The sequence below is a fragment of the Oryctolagus cuniculus genome, chromosome 15 (assembly GCF_051225735.1).
Source record: "Oryctolagus cuniculus isolate XC-2025 breed Fujian yellow rabbit chromosome 15, ASM5122573v1, whole genome shotgun sequence".
NCBI classification, from domain to species: Eukaryota; Metazoa; Chordata; class Mammalia; order Lagomorpha; family Leporidae; genus Oryctolagus; species Oryctolagus cuniculus.
In genome coordinates, this window is record NC_142881.1 from 51,480,668 (window position 1) to 51,493,816 (window position 13,149).

At 42.7% G+C, this 13,149-nt stretch overlaps 1 protein-coding gene across 10 annotated transcripts in view; it reads right to left on the reverse strand.

Annotated features, from left to right (window-relative positions):
* FAM13C (family with sequence similarity 13 member C) overlaps positions 1-13,149 on the reverse strand; it is a 127,657-nt gene that overhangs the window by 65,176 nt on the left and 49,332 nt on the right. The gene's annotated exons all lie outside the window — the stretch shown is intronic.

The window sequence follows — 13,149 nt, forward strand, 5'->3', positions numbered from 1 at the left end:
AAGGAAGACCTTTCTCTCTCTCTGTCTCTTTCACTGTCTATAACTCTACCTGTTAGATAGATAGATAGATAGATAGGACTTTCTGTCTGTCTATCTGTCTGTCTAAGTCTCTGTCCTTCACATGCCCACTTCCTTCTACCCTGACCTCCAACCACCACCTCCCACATGGATGATTTATTAGTTTCCCAGAAGTCTTCCTGAGCGCAACACACAGTACCCAGAGTGGTCTTCGAAGACGTACTTCTGAGCATGTTATCCTCCTGTTTATAGGCTCCACTGGCTTCCCTCTGGACTTAGACAAAATCCAAAATCTACAACCTGGCACCCAGGCCCTAAGCAGTCTGGCTGTGAACAATTTTCTTGACTTTTTTTACCCATTCTCTTTGAAGTTCACCACACTCCAGCCCCTTCTTGTCCCTGATGATGCACCCTTGGCATGAGATGAAGGGTACCTAGGTTACTGCTGGCCTGAGGGGTGAGGGTGATATGGGATCGGCAGGCAGCTAGTTAGGGCTGAGGAGCCAGAAATCACAGGCCACAGCACCCCACCCCCCGGACACCTGATGTATCCTCAGACTTGTCAATCGAAACACCCACCTTCCCATCATGCATCTGTCACACTTGGGAGCAAGGCACATATGAGGTGGAAGGTAGGAGACCATTCTCTCCCCACCTTGGATCTGACTTAGGGGTACTACACCCATATTTTGGGTGCTTAGATGGAGCTTTTCCACTCTCCCATCCTCTTATTCTCAGACCTTCCTAATCCCAAGTACCATTTTCAGATTTTTTTTCCTCCCTAGTTTATGGGCAACTCCTTGGCAACTCATGTTGCATATCTTTCCCACACTCCAGCATGAATGTACGTTTATTCCCCCAATGCCCAATAAGCTTTGTTTCTATTTGCTGTCTTCACTTACTATTGCTATCTCTGTAAGAGACAAGAACATGGACTAAAAATTAATAAATTCATTTCCCATATTAAGGCTAAGTTAGTTTCAGAGACACAAGTGGTTAAGTCTGTGCCACCCACACTTGGATGGAGTTTCAGGCCCCCGACTGCAGCCTGGCCCAGCCCTGACTGTTGCAGATATTTGAGGGGTGAACTGTGAGACTGAAAATCTCTGGGCCCCTCTCCCTCTGTCAGCCATTGAAATAAGATTTTTAAAAAGTGTCAATAAAGGATCCAGCATTCTAGTGTAAGGGGTTAAACCACAGCATGCAATAGCAGCATCCCACATGAGTGCCGGTTCAAGTCCTGGCTGCACCACTTCCAATCTAGCTCCCTGCCAAAGTGTCTGGGAAAGCAGAAGATGGCCCAAGTCCTTGGGCCCCTGCCCCCTAGCTGGGAGACCCAGAAGAGGCTCCTGGCTCCCGACTTCAACCTTGCCCAGTCCTGGACATTACAGACATTTGGAGAATGAACCAGTGGATGGAAGAGCTCTTTCTGTCTCTCCCTCTAACTCTGCCTTTCAAATAAGTAAATCTTTAAAAAGGAATATTACTACACTACTAAACTAGTGAGTTCAGCATGGCACTAATTTCATACATTCAAAAGAACTGTAAGAAAAGTGGCATATTTCCTATTTGAAGATATAAATCAAGAACTTTGAGCTTAACAATGTGCCTAATCCAGTTGAACATATTCCAACTGCAGAAATCAAACTGGCTGTCAGAAAGAGAGCAAAGTGCAGGAGAATCTGGGAACGAGCTTGACTCATGGTTGGAACTTGATGAACGGAGGGGAGAAGAGAACGAGGGCTGTGTGGGCAGTGGCTCGTGTGCAGCTGGATGGAGACCTGCACTTAGTGAGACCTGCACTTAGTGAGCACCTGCAGTGGGACCTGCCCTGAAACAAAGCTGGACACGGGCTGTCTCGTGTAATCCTCATAACAGGAGCTCTGTAAAGTAGGCATTTTCATTTCCACTGCAATTCTGAACAAACTAAAGCCCAGAGAGGTTAGGGAATTTGTCCATGGAAGTAGCAAGGCTAGAATTAGCATTCAAGTCTGACTACCACCAAGGCCCTTCCTCTCTATGGGGCAGTATCTTGGATACATTTTCTAGGCCCTTCCCAGGGGCTCTATTATATGTGTTTGGATTTATTCAATAGGCTGGGTGTGGTCAAATTATTTTGTGTTGGTGCTACATTCAAGGCATTGTCCGGGAAGCCTCTAACATCTGGCTTACTTCTGCTTCCACTCCCTCTGAATCTTCCTCCTCTTGGACCCCACCTCATTTGAGTGAGCCTTGGTATTTCCTTTGTTTTTGGTATGTGCGAGGTCACAGGGTGCTCTAAGAATTCAGTGCTACTGCACGCCTGAGAAGCTTGGCACAACTCAACGGTCTAAGGAGAAACCGCTTCCATCCAGAGTCAATTACTCAAGGAAAGACACAGCTAGGACACAAATTCTGATTTTGATTATCATCATACCCTTTACAAAATGATCTTTAGTATTTCCTTTCTGATACCAACTAACCCAAAGCATAAAAGCCACAGGTATCATTGAAAATTACTTTTAGGCTTCTCTTAGTTAACAAGAACAAAATATAAATTCATTATCTCCTAATATTCCTATATGCTCCAAAGTAAGACAGTTAATAAGTAATGCCAGAGAAACCATAGGTACTATTATTTTCTTGTACTTATAAATTAATTCACTTCCCCCATTACAAATTTAATAGGGGTTCAATTTTGGAAAGCAAAAGCACACATATTTTTTATGTTGCCCACAATCATCTGTCCAAAAGTCGTCACCAATAAAATATTGATTTTTATCTTTTCAGTATGTTTCTGTACATAAATACATAGTAAGCAAAAATAGGATCATGATGCAATAGTTATATAGTCGTTAGTTTTCCCACATGTGAACACATCATGAATGTGTGCCCATGTTAATAAAATTTCACATAAAACATGGTTGATAATGATATACCAATCACACAGACTGGCATTTCTTACAAGGCCGTGATATACAAAAGATCAAAAATTTGGGGGTTCTTTGTGACTATCTCAGAAGCTGGGAATGTCTACTGGCATTCTGTGGGCTGGAGCCAGATGCCAGAGTCCCTGCTATGCGTGGGCCAATCCCACACAACAAAGAATTGTTCTATCATCAGCATGACTTAGCAATATTCTCTTGGAATGTTAGAGCCAGAAGCACTCTGCCCCTTAGCACAAACTGAATTAGAGATCCATAAGGACTAGTGGATGAAACAGAAACAACTAGTGCATAAACCAATGAAGAAGGAAGGGATTGATTAGACTGAGTTGCTCAAACGTTCCAGCCAAAGTCACAATGCTAATACTCCAACACTTAACAGAAATCCAGCTGCATGACTAATTCTCTCAAGACTCAATTCTTCATTACATTTCAATCTTCTTCCATGAAACAATGATATCATAAATCTCATTTAAGCTAATTATTTCAAATTGTGTGTCCAGACAGCTTTGACCCTTAAGAAAAACCAATGAAACTATGATAGATGTACAAAAATATTTATAAACGTTTGCCACGGAGCCGGCGCTGTGGCATAGTGGGTAAAGCCATTGCCTGCAGTGCTGGCATCCCATATGGGCACCGGTTTGAGTCTCGGTTGTTCCACTTCTGATCCAGCTCTCTGCTATGGCCTGGGAAAGTAGTAGAAGATGGCCCAAGTCCTTGGGCCCCTGCACCTGTGTGAGAGACTCAGAAGAGGCTCCTGGCTTCGGATTAGTGTGCAGCTCTGGCTGTTGCTGCAAATTGGGGAGTGAACCAGCAGATGAAAGACCTCTCTCTCTCTCTCTCTATCTCCTTCTCTCTGTGTAACTTTGACTTTCAAATAAATAAATAAACAAATAAATATTTTCCACTTAAAGCAATATCTACAAATATAAATTCTCAAAATAACAAAATACCAAATACTTTGCAATTAGTCAGATAAATGATGGTGTATCCACACAATGGAGCATATCCCAGCTATTAAGTGTGATACATAATATTTTCTATTATATGGAAAGGAATAAAACATTAATTGGGACAAAAATTTACAGAGATATTTAAATAAATGAGAGGAGGGGGTGGTGCATGTGGGGAGCAACTCGGACTAGACTAAGTTACTGGAATTAAGACTTATTCTATGCATCTGCTCTCCCACAATATGGCGCTGGGAGAGGAGTAAACAACTTCTACACAGCTGCCTCCAGTTCGACCAATAACCTGCAGGAGCTGATCCTGCTCCTGATTGGAGGAGAGCAGCGTACTCGGCATGTGGGTAGCAGAGTTGGGATTGGTGGAAGAGGACTATAAAGGAGGAGAGAGACAACATGCACCAGGAACATCTAAAGGGAACATCCGGATAACATCTGAGCAGCCCCCGAGAGAGCCGGCCGGCGGTGTGCCACTCCCCCGCGGAAGTGGGGAAAGTGGCAGGGGGAGCCACCCTTCCACGGAGGTGGAAGGGTCGGCAGCCAACCCGGGAAGGACCAGCAGCAAACCCGGGGAGGGCCGAGCAGACAAAAGAACAGCGCAGGGTCTAGTGTCGTTCTTCCGTGAAGAGGGGGAGCGACAGTGCAGGTTGTGTGTGTCACTATGTATAATCTGTGTATATATAGTATTTAATGTAAATCGTGAAGAGGAATAATCTTATTGACAAACACTGCAACAGAAGTATGGGAGTAGCCATTGCCTCTGTGAGAAGAAGAGTTAAGAAAGAAATAGCTTCATTCCATGAACCCTGGAAACATGAACACGTAATGAGCTGGTCAAAGTTCTAAATTAGATTTTCTCCTATAATCATTACTGAAATTCCTCTCAAATCTACTTGAAGTTAAGCTAGAAAATTTTCATAACATTCAGATGTTAAGGACAAACTTTTCTCTTTTCTCTCTTATGATTTTTTATTTATTTGAAAGGCAGAGTTACAGAAAGAAGAAGGGGGAGAGACAGACAAAGAAAGATCTTTCATCTGCTGGTTCACTCCCCAGATGGCCACACATGCTGGAGTTAGGGCAGTCCAAAGCCAGGAACTTCTTTTGGGTCTCTTACTTGGGTGCACGGATCCAAGTACTGGGGCCATAGGGCTATAATGACACCAAAGCTTGTAAAAACGTGTTCCTTTTAGAGATTATATATTAGAATGCTTGTTACAGAAAATTACTTTGGTTCATTTTAGTCGCCGATGAACTCACCAAAATTGTGATGATTCGTCTACTACTCTATTATTCAACTAACTGGTCCCATGTCTAAAAAGTATACTATTAAATATAAATATTGTGTAGTCAGAATGCATTCTTGTCTATTTTCCTTCTTTGGGGCCTACTTCAAATAATTAGTGCCTGAACTAAACTTGGAATCTTCTGTACAACAAAGAAATCAATATGGTGAAGAGGCATCTGACAGAACGGGAGAAAATATTTGCAAGCTGCTTGTGACAAAGAATTCAAGTCATGAATATTTCAGAAACTCAGAAACCTCAACAACCAAAAAACCACTAATCCAGTTAAGAAATGGGAAAAGGACATGAATAGACGATTCTCAGAAGAACAAATACAAATGGCCAACAGGCATATGAAGAAATGCTCAATGTCACTAACCAACAGGGACATACAAAGCAAAACCACAATAAGTTATCACCTCATCCCTGTTAGAATGCCTGTGATCAAAAAGACAGAAAGTAAATATACTGGTGACGCCAAACCCCTATGATGTAAATGTAAGATCCCAGCCTCTTGTCTGTCTCCATTAGACCAAGGTGTTCCTGCCTGTCCCATATCAAAAGGAATTCACTGAATTGCTAGAGTGATACAGCTGGCCCCACAAGGTTCTGATCAGTGTGCTCAGTCATCTGTGTACCCAACAGATAAAACCTTGTTGGCCAGCACTGTCCAGAGAGGTTTGTTAGGGGAAGTCCAGGTCTAGGGCAGAAGTTAACTACCAGTTACATGTAACTCCCCCAGACCAAGTGAAGCCCACCTGGTCATCATAAAGATTCCCTAAAGAACACGGCATCACAACCAACCAAAGGAAGGTCATGAACACTACTGATTAACCAGGAACTTGGACATGAACTTAATTTGCACCTCTCAGCCCCAATATCAATCTTTAAGAATCTGCACACGTAACTCAGAGGGAATTAACCAATAGCTGCCCAGCTCCTTGCTCAGTGTGTTACATATATATCTACTTTCTTCCACCATCCCAATGTAAGTGATTGGCTTTCTGAGCATTGGGTGAGCAATTCCAGATTTGGGGGTTCTATAGCAACACCTTCAACTAGGTTGGGGGGGTGTATTGCAATGCTGGTAAAGAGGTGGGTAAAGGAGAACTCTTATATACTGTTGATGGGAATGTAAATTAGACCACCATTATGGAAAATAGTATGAAGATTTCTTTCTAAACTAGGACTGCCATGTGACCCAGAAATTCTACTACTGAATATATATCAAACTGACATGTAATCAATGTATAAAGAAATGCCTGCTCCACCATGTTTCTTGCAGCACTGTTCATAGTAACAAAGATATAGAATCAATGTGTCCACCACCAAAAGAATGGATAAAGAAAATGTGGCCTATATACTCAATGAAATACTATTCAGCCATTACAATGAAATCATATCATTTGCAGCAAAATGGATAGAACTGCAGGACATGATGTTAAGTGAAATAAGCCAGACACAGAGAGACAAACACCATGTGTTCTCCCTCATCAATAGAAGCTGAGAAAAAAAGAGAAGGAAGGAAGATGGATGGATGGATGTAAGGAAGGAAGGAAGAATACGAACACAGAGTGTTCATTACCAGAGGCTGGGAGAAGTGGGAGGGATGGAGGGATGTTAGATTTTAAAAACCAGGGAAAGTTGGTTGTGATTTAAATAGTGACAAATATACTAACTGTGACAACTACACCAATATAAGACATGGGGCATATGGGAACTCTTAATACAACTCTACAACTTTAGTTTTGTAAACTTAAAAATACTTTGAAATAAAAAGTTAAAACTAGTGCTTATAGCAGATTTAAATCCTAATGCATTGAGAAGTCCCTTTCATACAAAATTCATTTTTATACCAACATTAACAGCAACATAAGAACATACACTGTAATCATAACAGTATATATTGGTGGTAAGAGTATAAGACATTTGGGTTCTCAGGATTTTCTGTATTTACCAGTATTTCACTTAATTTTTTTATTATTTTTAATGAGAACTCTGAAGTTTCCTTTTTATCCTTATGTCTGATTATTAACTGGTGAGAGCACTAGGAATTTATTAAATGATCAAGAGCAGACTCCTTAAAAAAAAAAAAAAAAAGATGATTTCATGCCCCAAATAATCAAATGTGGGCACTTTTTCAATCAGCAGTTTAAAGATCTGGTGTGGGGTTTTTGTGCTCTACAGCAGAGAAGGGGAATTATTTATCTGTGTCTGCAAGGCTTGTATTCTTAAGCTCAAGTCTTTCCGTGGATCAAAGCCTTTCAACCTCGAGTGCTCATCTTCCATGGGAAGAGCCAGGAGCCTCAGTCATCTTTGGACCTAAACTCCTTAGGTTAGAGGAGGGATTTGCCTGAAGCGACCAATGACCTGACAGACATGACGCAAGTCCCTGCACTTCTGAATTCAAATATTCCGTTCCTTCCATCAGACTGTTTCTGTGGCTGCAGGGCGAAGCAGAGCCCTAGCCTCATGGTTCCATCCCAGCACTGGATACCATGTCAGAACCCACTCATTACCCAGCTGTGCATCAGGGAACCCCAAAGCACTGTCAAGATAAACTTTGTTTTTAAAATTATCTCCATACTTTGTCCCTGCCTCCCTCCATTTAAGAAGCAAACCCGATCTAAGGAGGAAGGAGCACAAGCTGGAAACTGGCAGGAGTCCTGCTCTGCTGCAGTCCAAGGAGGGGAAGGGGTCTTTTGTTTGAGTAAAACCTCTGGGTCGGCATTGTCTTTACCGCTCTTCCCCCTTTCAGCAGAACTCAGACTCTCCTTACTCCTAGGAAAAGCACTGAAGTAAGAAACAATTAGCTATTAACACACACACACACACACACACAGAGAGAGAAACAAAAGATGAAAGGACTTTATCCCCTGTGGAAAAGTTGCTGCCAGTAACACTTCCTCTCTCCATAAAGCAACAAAGCCTCCAGCTTTTTGGGGTTTTGTTGTCTTTTTTTGTTGTTGTTAATCTGAAATGTCACAAAAACCCAAGTCATCCAAGGCCATTATCCCTGCTAAAGATCTTTAGGGCCCTCTCACAGGAGACTTCCAGATGAAGAAAGAGGTCCATGAACTCAAACTTGCAAATGTGGCCATCAAGCTCATTAGTAGTAAGATAATGCTACCAAATAGCTCCTGTTGATACAGACAAGGTCGTTAATGATGTTAAAACTTTAATGCTGTCATAAATTTTAAAACAATATTTTAAATGTAAGTGAGTTAATCACTCTCAAAAGTAAATTTACTTAGCTTGGTAAGAAACCCTGGACTGCATTAGTATTCTCTTACATTCACAAATTCCCCTTTGACATTTCTGAGGGTTTATAGGATTGGTGCTAGCTTGAGCTATAAAAATCAGTCAGACTGATGCATATTCATCAAGTGGCTGCTCTAAATGGATTGATGGTGCTCCTCTCGGTTCTATTACCAAGGGAAGTGAGAAGCTAAGCAAACCACAGCCTCATTGGGTGCCAAACTAGAAAATGGGAGTGTTGTACTCATATTCAAGGATACTACGACTTCTTCCAACTCTTACAAAGTATAGTTCTATAATTTTAAATGCTTTCCAAAACACCAGGTATTGAAGAGCATGCCCGAACATTGTAACACCCTCCACTGTATATGTGCTATCTGTTATCGTGTCCACAGGTCATCAGAGAAAGCAGTACATCAAGACCTATCAGCCACCACTATATTAGGACTCGGACTCCTGGCAGCCAGCGTTCCCAGAATGAGCAGCTGCCAGGAAGAAAGGGTTGGAGCCGGCACTGTAAGTCAAATGCCTGTGAGTGCCTGGCAATGAGCATAAATGAATAGACAGCAGCAAGCAGAAACTGTGGGGAAAAACAGCGAGAGCTACTCCTCAGCCCCAGTTCATCACTTCTCTATAAAAAGGGGGCTTTTTACCGAAGAAGGCAGAAATCAGTAAAAATTTTAAAATCTTGATTTTTAAAGACTGACTCAAAATATTTTAAAACACCAACTAAGCCAAATACGTCTCCTGGTGCGCTCCCTGTAGGACTCCTAGTCCGAAACCTCTGACGTGCAGCCCTGTGCTGCCAAGGTGGAGGCTGGGGGCAGCCAATGGCAGCGAGGCTGCAATGAATGGCTTGCCGGGGATGGAAATCCTACCTATGATGGACTCTGTTGAGGAAATTCAGAAGAGCAAGCAAACCCGGAGTTCGAAGAGGTTAGTGCAGGCGTTTGAAACGCTTTGGAGGGTGATGAGCACACAGGATAAATGCTTTACAGATGTTTCCCTGGAGAAAAATAAACAAGTACAAGCATTCTGCAAACTGAAGAGTAGGCATTTAGCCTAATGGTTAAGAAGCCCACATCACTTATCTGAGTAGCTTGGACCAAGTCTTGGCTCCAGCTAAGGACTCCTATTTCATGCAAATGGAGATCCTGGGAAGCAGGAAAGGAGGCTCAAGTAATAGGGCTCCTGGCACACGTGCGGGGGAGCCAGGTTGTATTCTAAGCTCCCAGCTTTGACCCACTCCAGCCCTGGCAGTCTAGGGCATGTCAGGAGCTCATCACTGAATCTCAGTGCTCTGGTGCTCACACCTGCTCTCCGGCTCTCAAAAAAGGTTAAAAACCTTTCCTAAAACTTGCATGTTATGAAGAAACTACCCATACATTTCAAATTTTTTGAACTCAAGTTTTTAATTTTGTTTTCCATGAATTATAAGAAAAGGATTTATTTGTTTATTTTTAAGGTAGACAAAGTGGGAGAGAGGGAGATTTTTCATCTGCTGGTTCACTCCCCAAAGGCCCACAACAGCCAGAGCTGGGTCAGGCCAAAGCCAGGAACCAGGTATTCCATCAGGGTCCTCCCACAGGAGTGGCAGGCCTACAAGCAGGAGGCTGGACTGGAAAGATAGTAGCCGGGACTAGAACCAGCTCTCCAACACAAATTGTAGCATAACAAGCACAGGCTTAACCCACTGTGTCACAATGCCTCCCCTTGATGAGTGTTCTGAAGTCTCCTCATGGAAAGTGGGCAGAAAGGTCCTCCTGCCCCCAAAATTGTCCACTTCCTCTTTCCTGGTCTGTACCCCCTCCATGTTACTTTACATTTTAAAAAATAGTTTACAGATGTGGTTAATGACCTTTCACAGGGAGATGAACCCAGATCATCCTGGGAGCCCAATCTAATCAAATGAATCCTCAAGACCAGGACATCTTTCCTTGCTGTGGGCAGAGGGGTATGTGACTATGGTCAGAGGAAGTGTTGTTGCCTTTAAAGATGGAAGAGGGAGCCATGAGTTATGGAATGTGGGCAGCCTCTGGAAACTGAAGAAAAAGCAAGGAATGGTCCGATTCTCCCCTAGAGCCTCTAAATCCAAACACGGTGCTGCCAGCACCTTTATTTTGGCCAACTGAGAATCATGTTGGACAGCTACAAAAGTATAGTACAATAAATTCAATTTGTTTTAAGCCACAGGCTTATAGTCACTTGAGAAAGTGCCATTAGAAAACCAGCATAATATTGATGCACTCAAACTTAAGCAAAACACACTCATATCCACAGAAACAAATAAAGCTCTTGTGCTAGAAAGAGCCCAAAGTACAGTACACTCTGAGAGCTGTAAGTATGAAACTTCTTGGTGTGCATGGAAACATAATATCCACCATGACTTCAACTGGCTCCAAAAATCCCACTTCTGCAAGGGATTTTCTTCGCTGAAGACTAACAACTCCTTCTAGTCGAACACAAGAGAACTATGACCCTCTGATGGTTCCTGGCTACAGGAAGATCTTTCCTCTATCACTTGTGTTATTCATCAAGTTAATAATTCTCCCCACCCCCAAGAAGGTGGCATTTCACACTTGCTGAGATTTAGCCTGGCTTCTTCCCTGTACTTGGAGCAAGACCTAGGAACGGCGTGTTCTATTACAGTATCATGTCTCTATCAAGATCTTATTGGGCATGATATGCCTGAACTTGGCCACTTGCTGGCTTAAAAGAGAAGAGGAAGGCTATCAGGAATGTGAACTACCTGACTCAAAGCTGTTTTTAGCCCCAGATCCTATTTCACCAGTTCATCCAATTTCACAATCCTTGTAACAGTTTGAGATAGTTTTGTGTTCCACTAGGATGTCCCTGGGTGGCGCCACCAAGGCTGTGATAAATAACAGTATATTTTAATGGTTCCCAGCCCAATCTGAATACTAAATTTAATATTACCAGAGATAGCTGGCCTAACAGTGCTCCTGATCTGTGACTTAGCACCAAATCCTGTGATTACTTATGCCGGTGCATGGAACCTTCTAGAATGCTGCTATCTTAGAAGGCTCAATGTTACCAAAGTAGGGTCTGGAGTTCTGCAGCAGGGAAGGATAAATATCTGGGGTCCTGTGGAGGCTTGCTAAGGGGGTAAAGAGAGACCAGATCTGCTTTTACCAGGAAAAGCTGTCCTACCACTGGAGGCTAGAACACAACTCTGACTTAAAGAGGCAGGCTGCTCACTCACTCTATCTGTTTTTTTTTTTTTCCGGGCATGCACGGAGGTCTAAGAGCTGCCTAAATTTTCACAAAAACAGCTCTCTCTCTCTCTCTGGTGTGAGTGTGCGTTCATCTTTTTTATTTCTGAAGCAAAGTACCATGGATCTCTGAGAATCTACACTAAGGGTAATTTCTCCCACCCCAACTCTAAGAACTGCTGCTCATACACCCAGAGAGCTATTTCATTCAATACTCTTCTCTCTTAACTAGTCATACATGAATGATTTCCACCACAGAGCCCTATTCAGTTTCTAACTTTCCTTCTGACAACAGTAAAATCACCAGTTAGCATCCTCACAATAGATGGAATATAAAATGGTTGCAAGTTTGCCAAACTTGAGAAGGTTAATTGCAAATACCATTTGTCCTTATTGGTCTCTGCTGAGTATCTACCCCTGAAAGACTGTCATAGATTCCACACACAAACACAAATGCTTTAACTTTGGTTTTTGTTTGTTTTGTTTTTATACTTTTTTAAAATGTGCATGGGAATTAGTTGACCTTAATCTTGCTGACGGAGGCAGTCATGAGGCTGATGGGGGAGGGGGAGAGGGAGACATGGTCACTGTATAAATCCATTCTAACCATTACAATCAGGCTTCAAATAGAAGGGACACTATCCCGATGACTGGAGAAATGACAAGGTTGAGTCCAACAGGTACTACACCTGAGGTCAGATTAAACAAAGATAAAAGGTAGTAACTTGTGAGAAGTGTTTTTTAAAAAGGTATCCATGAATCTTCTTGGCTAGGGGATCATCTGACCACTGGAGTCCTCTCTAATCCTTCGGGGTTCTACGATTTTAAGTTCAGTATGTTGGATATCTTAAAGCACAATCACACAGCACAGCCAATCTTCTCTGTACTTGATTCATTTGGACTCAGAAAAAAAGATCTAAAGGTCACGCCAGGAAGTGCAGCATACCCTTTCTGAGTAAGGGCTATGATTACACCACACACAGGATCCTACAAAGACAGCTGACACAACCTGACACAGCCAGCATTGGAATTCTTTCTTCGGTTTATTTCCGCAAGAGACTTTCCATAGACAGCTGCAATGGGAGGCTCCCGTCGGAACACCATGCCAGCTTTCTGCAGGCAGCTTTCCATACATATCCTTACCTTGGATCCACAACAGCCTCCACGTGGTGTAATCAGCTAGGAAGGCCAGTCCTCAGACGGCCTCAGAGCTAAGGTCACTGGGTGACACTTGAGTAAGGACACAAGATGCACTTGCCATGCCATATTCACACATTTGTAGGTTCAAATTCTGGCTAGTCTTTTTTATTTACCCATCATCAGGAAAGCACCTTAATGTCTCTGAGCCTCGGGCTCCTCTATACAATGGGGCTATGAGTACCTAGGCTTCTGAGCCAACTAGGAAAGGCTAAGTGAGATCATAGGTGAAGAACAATTGGCATGATGCCTACATGGTCATCAT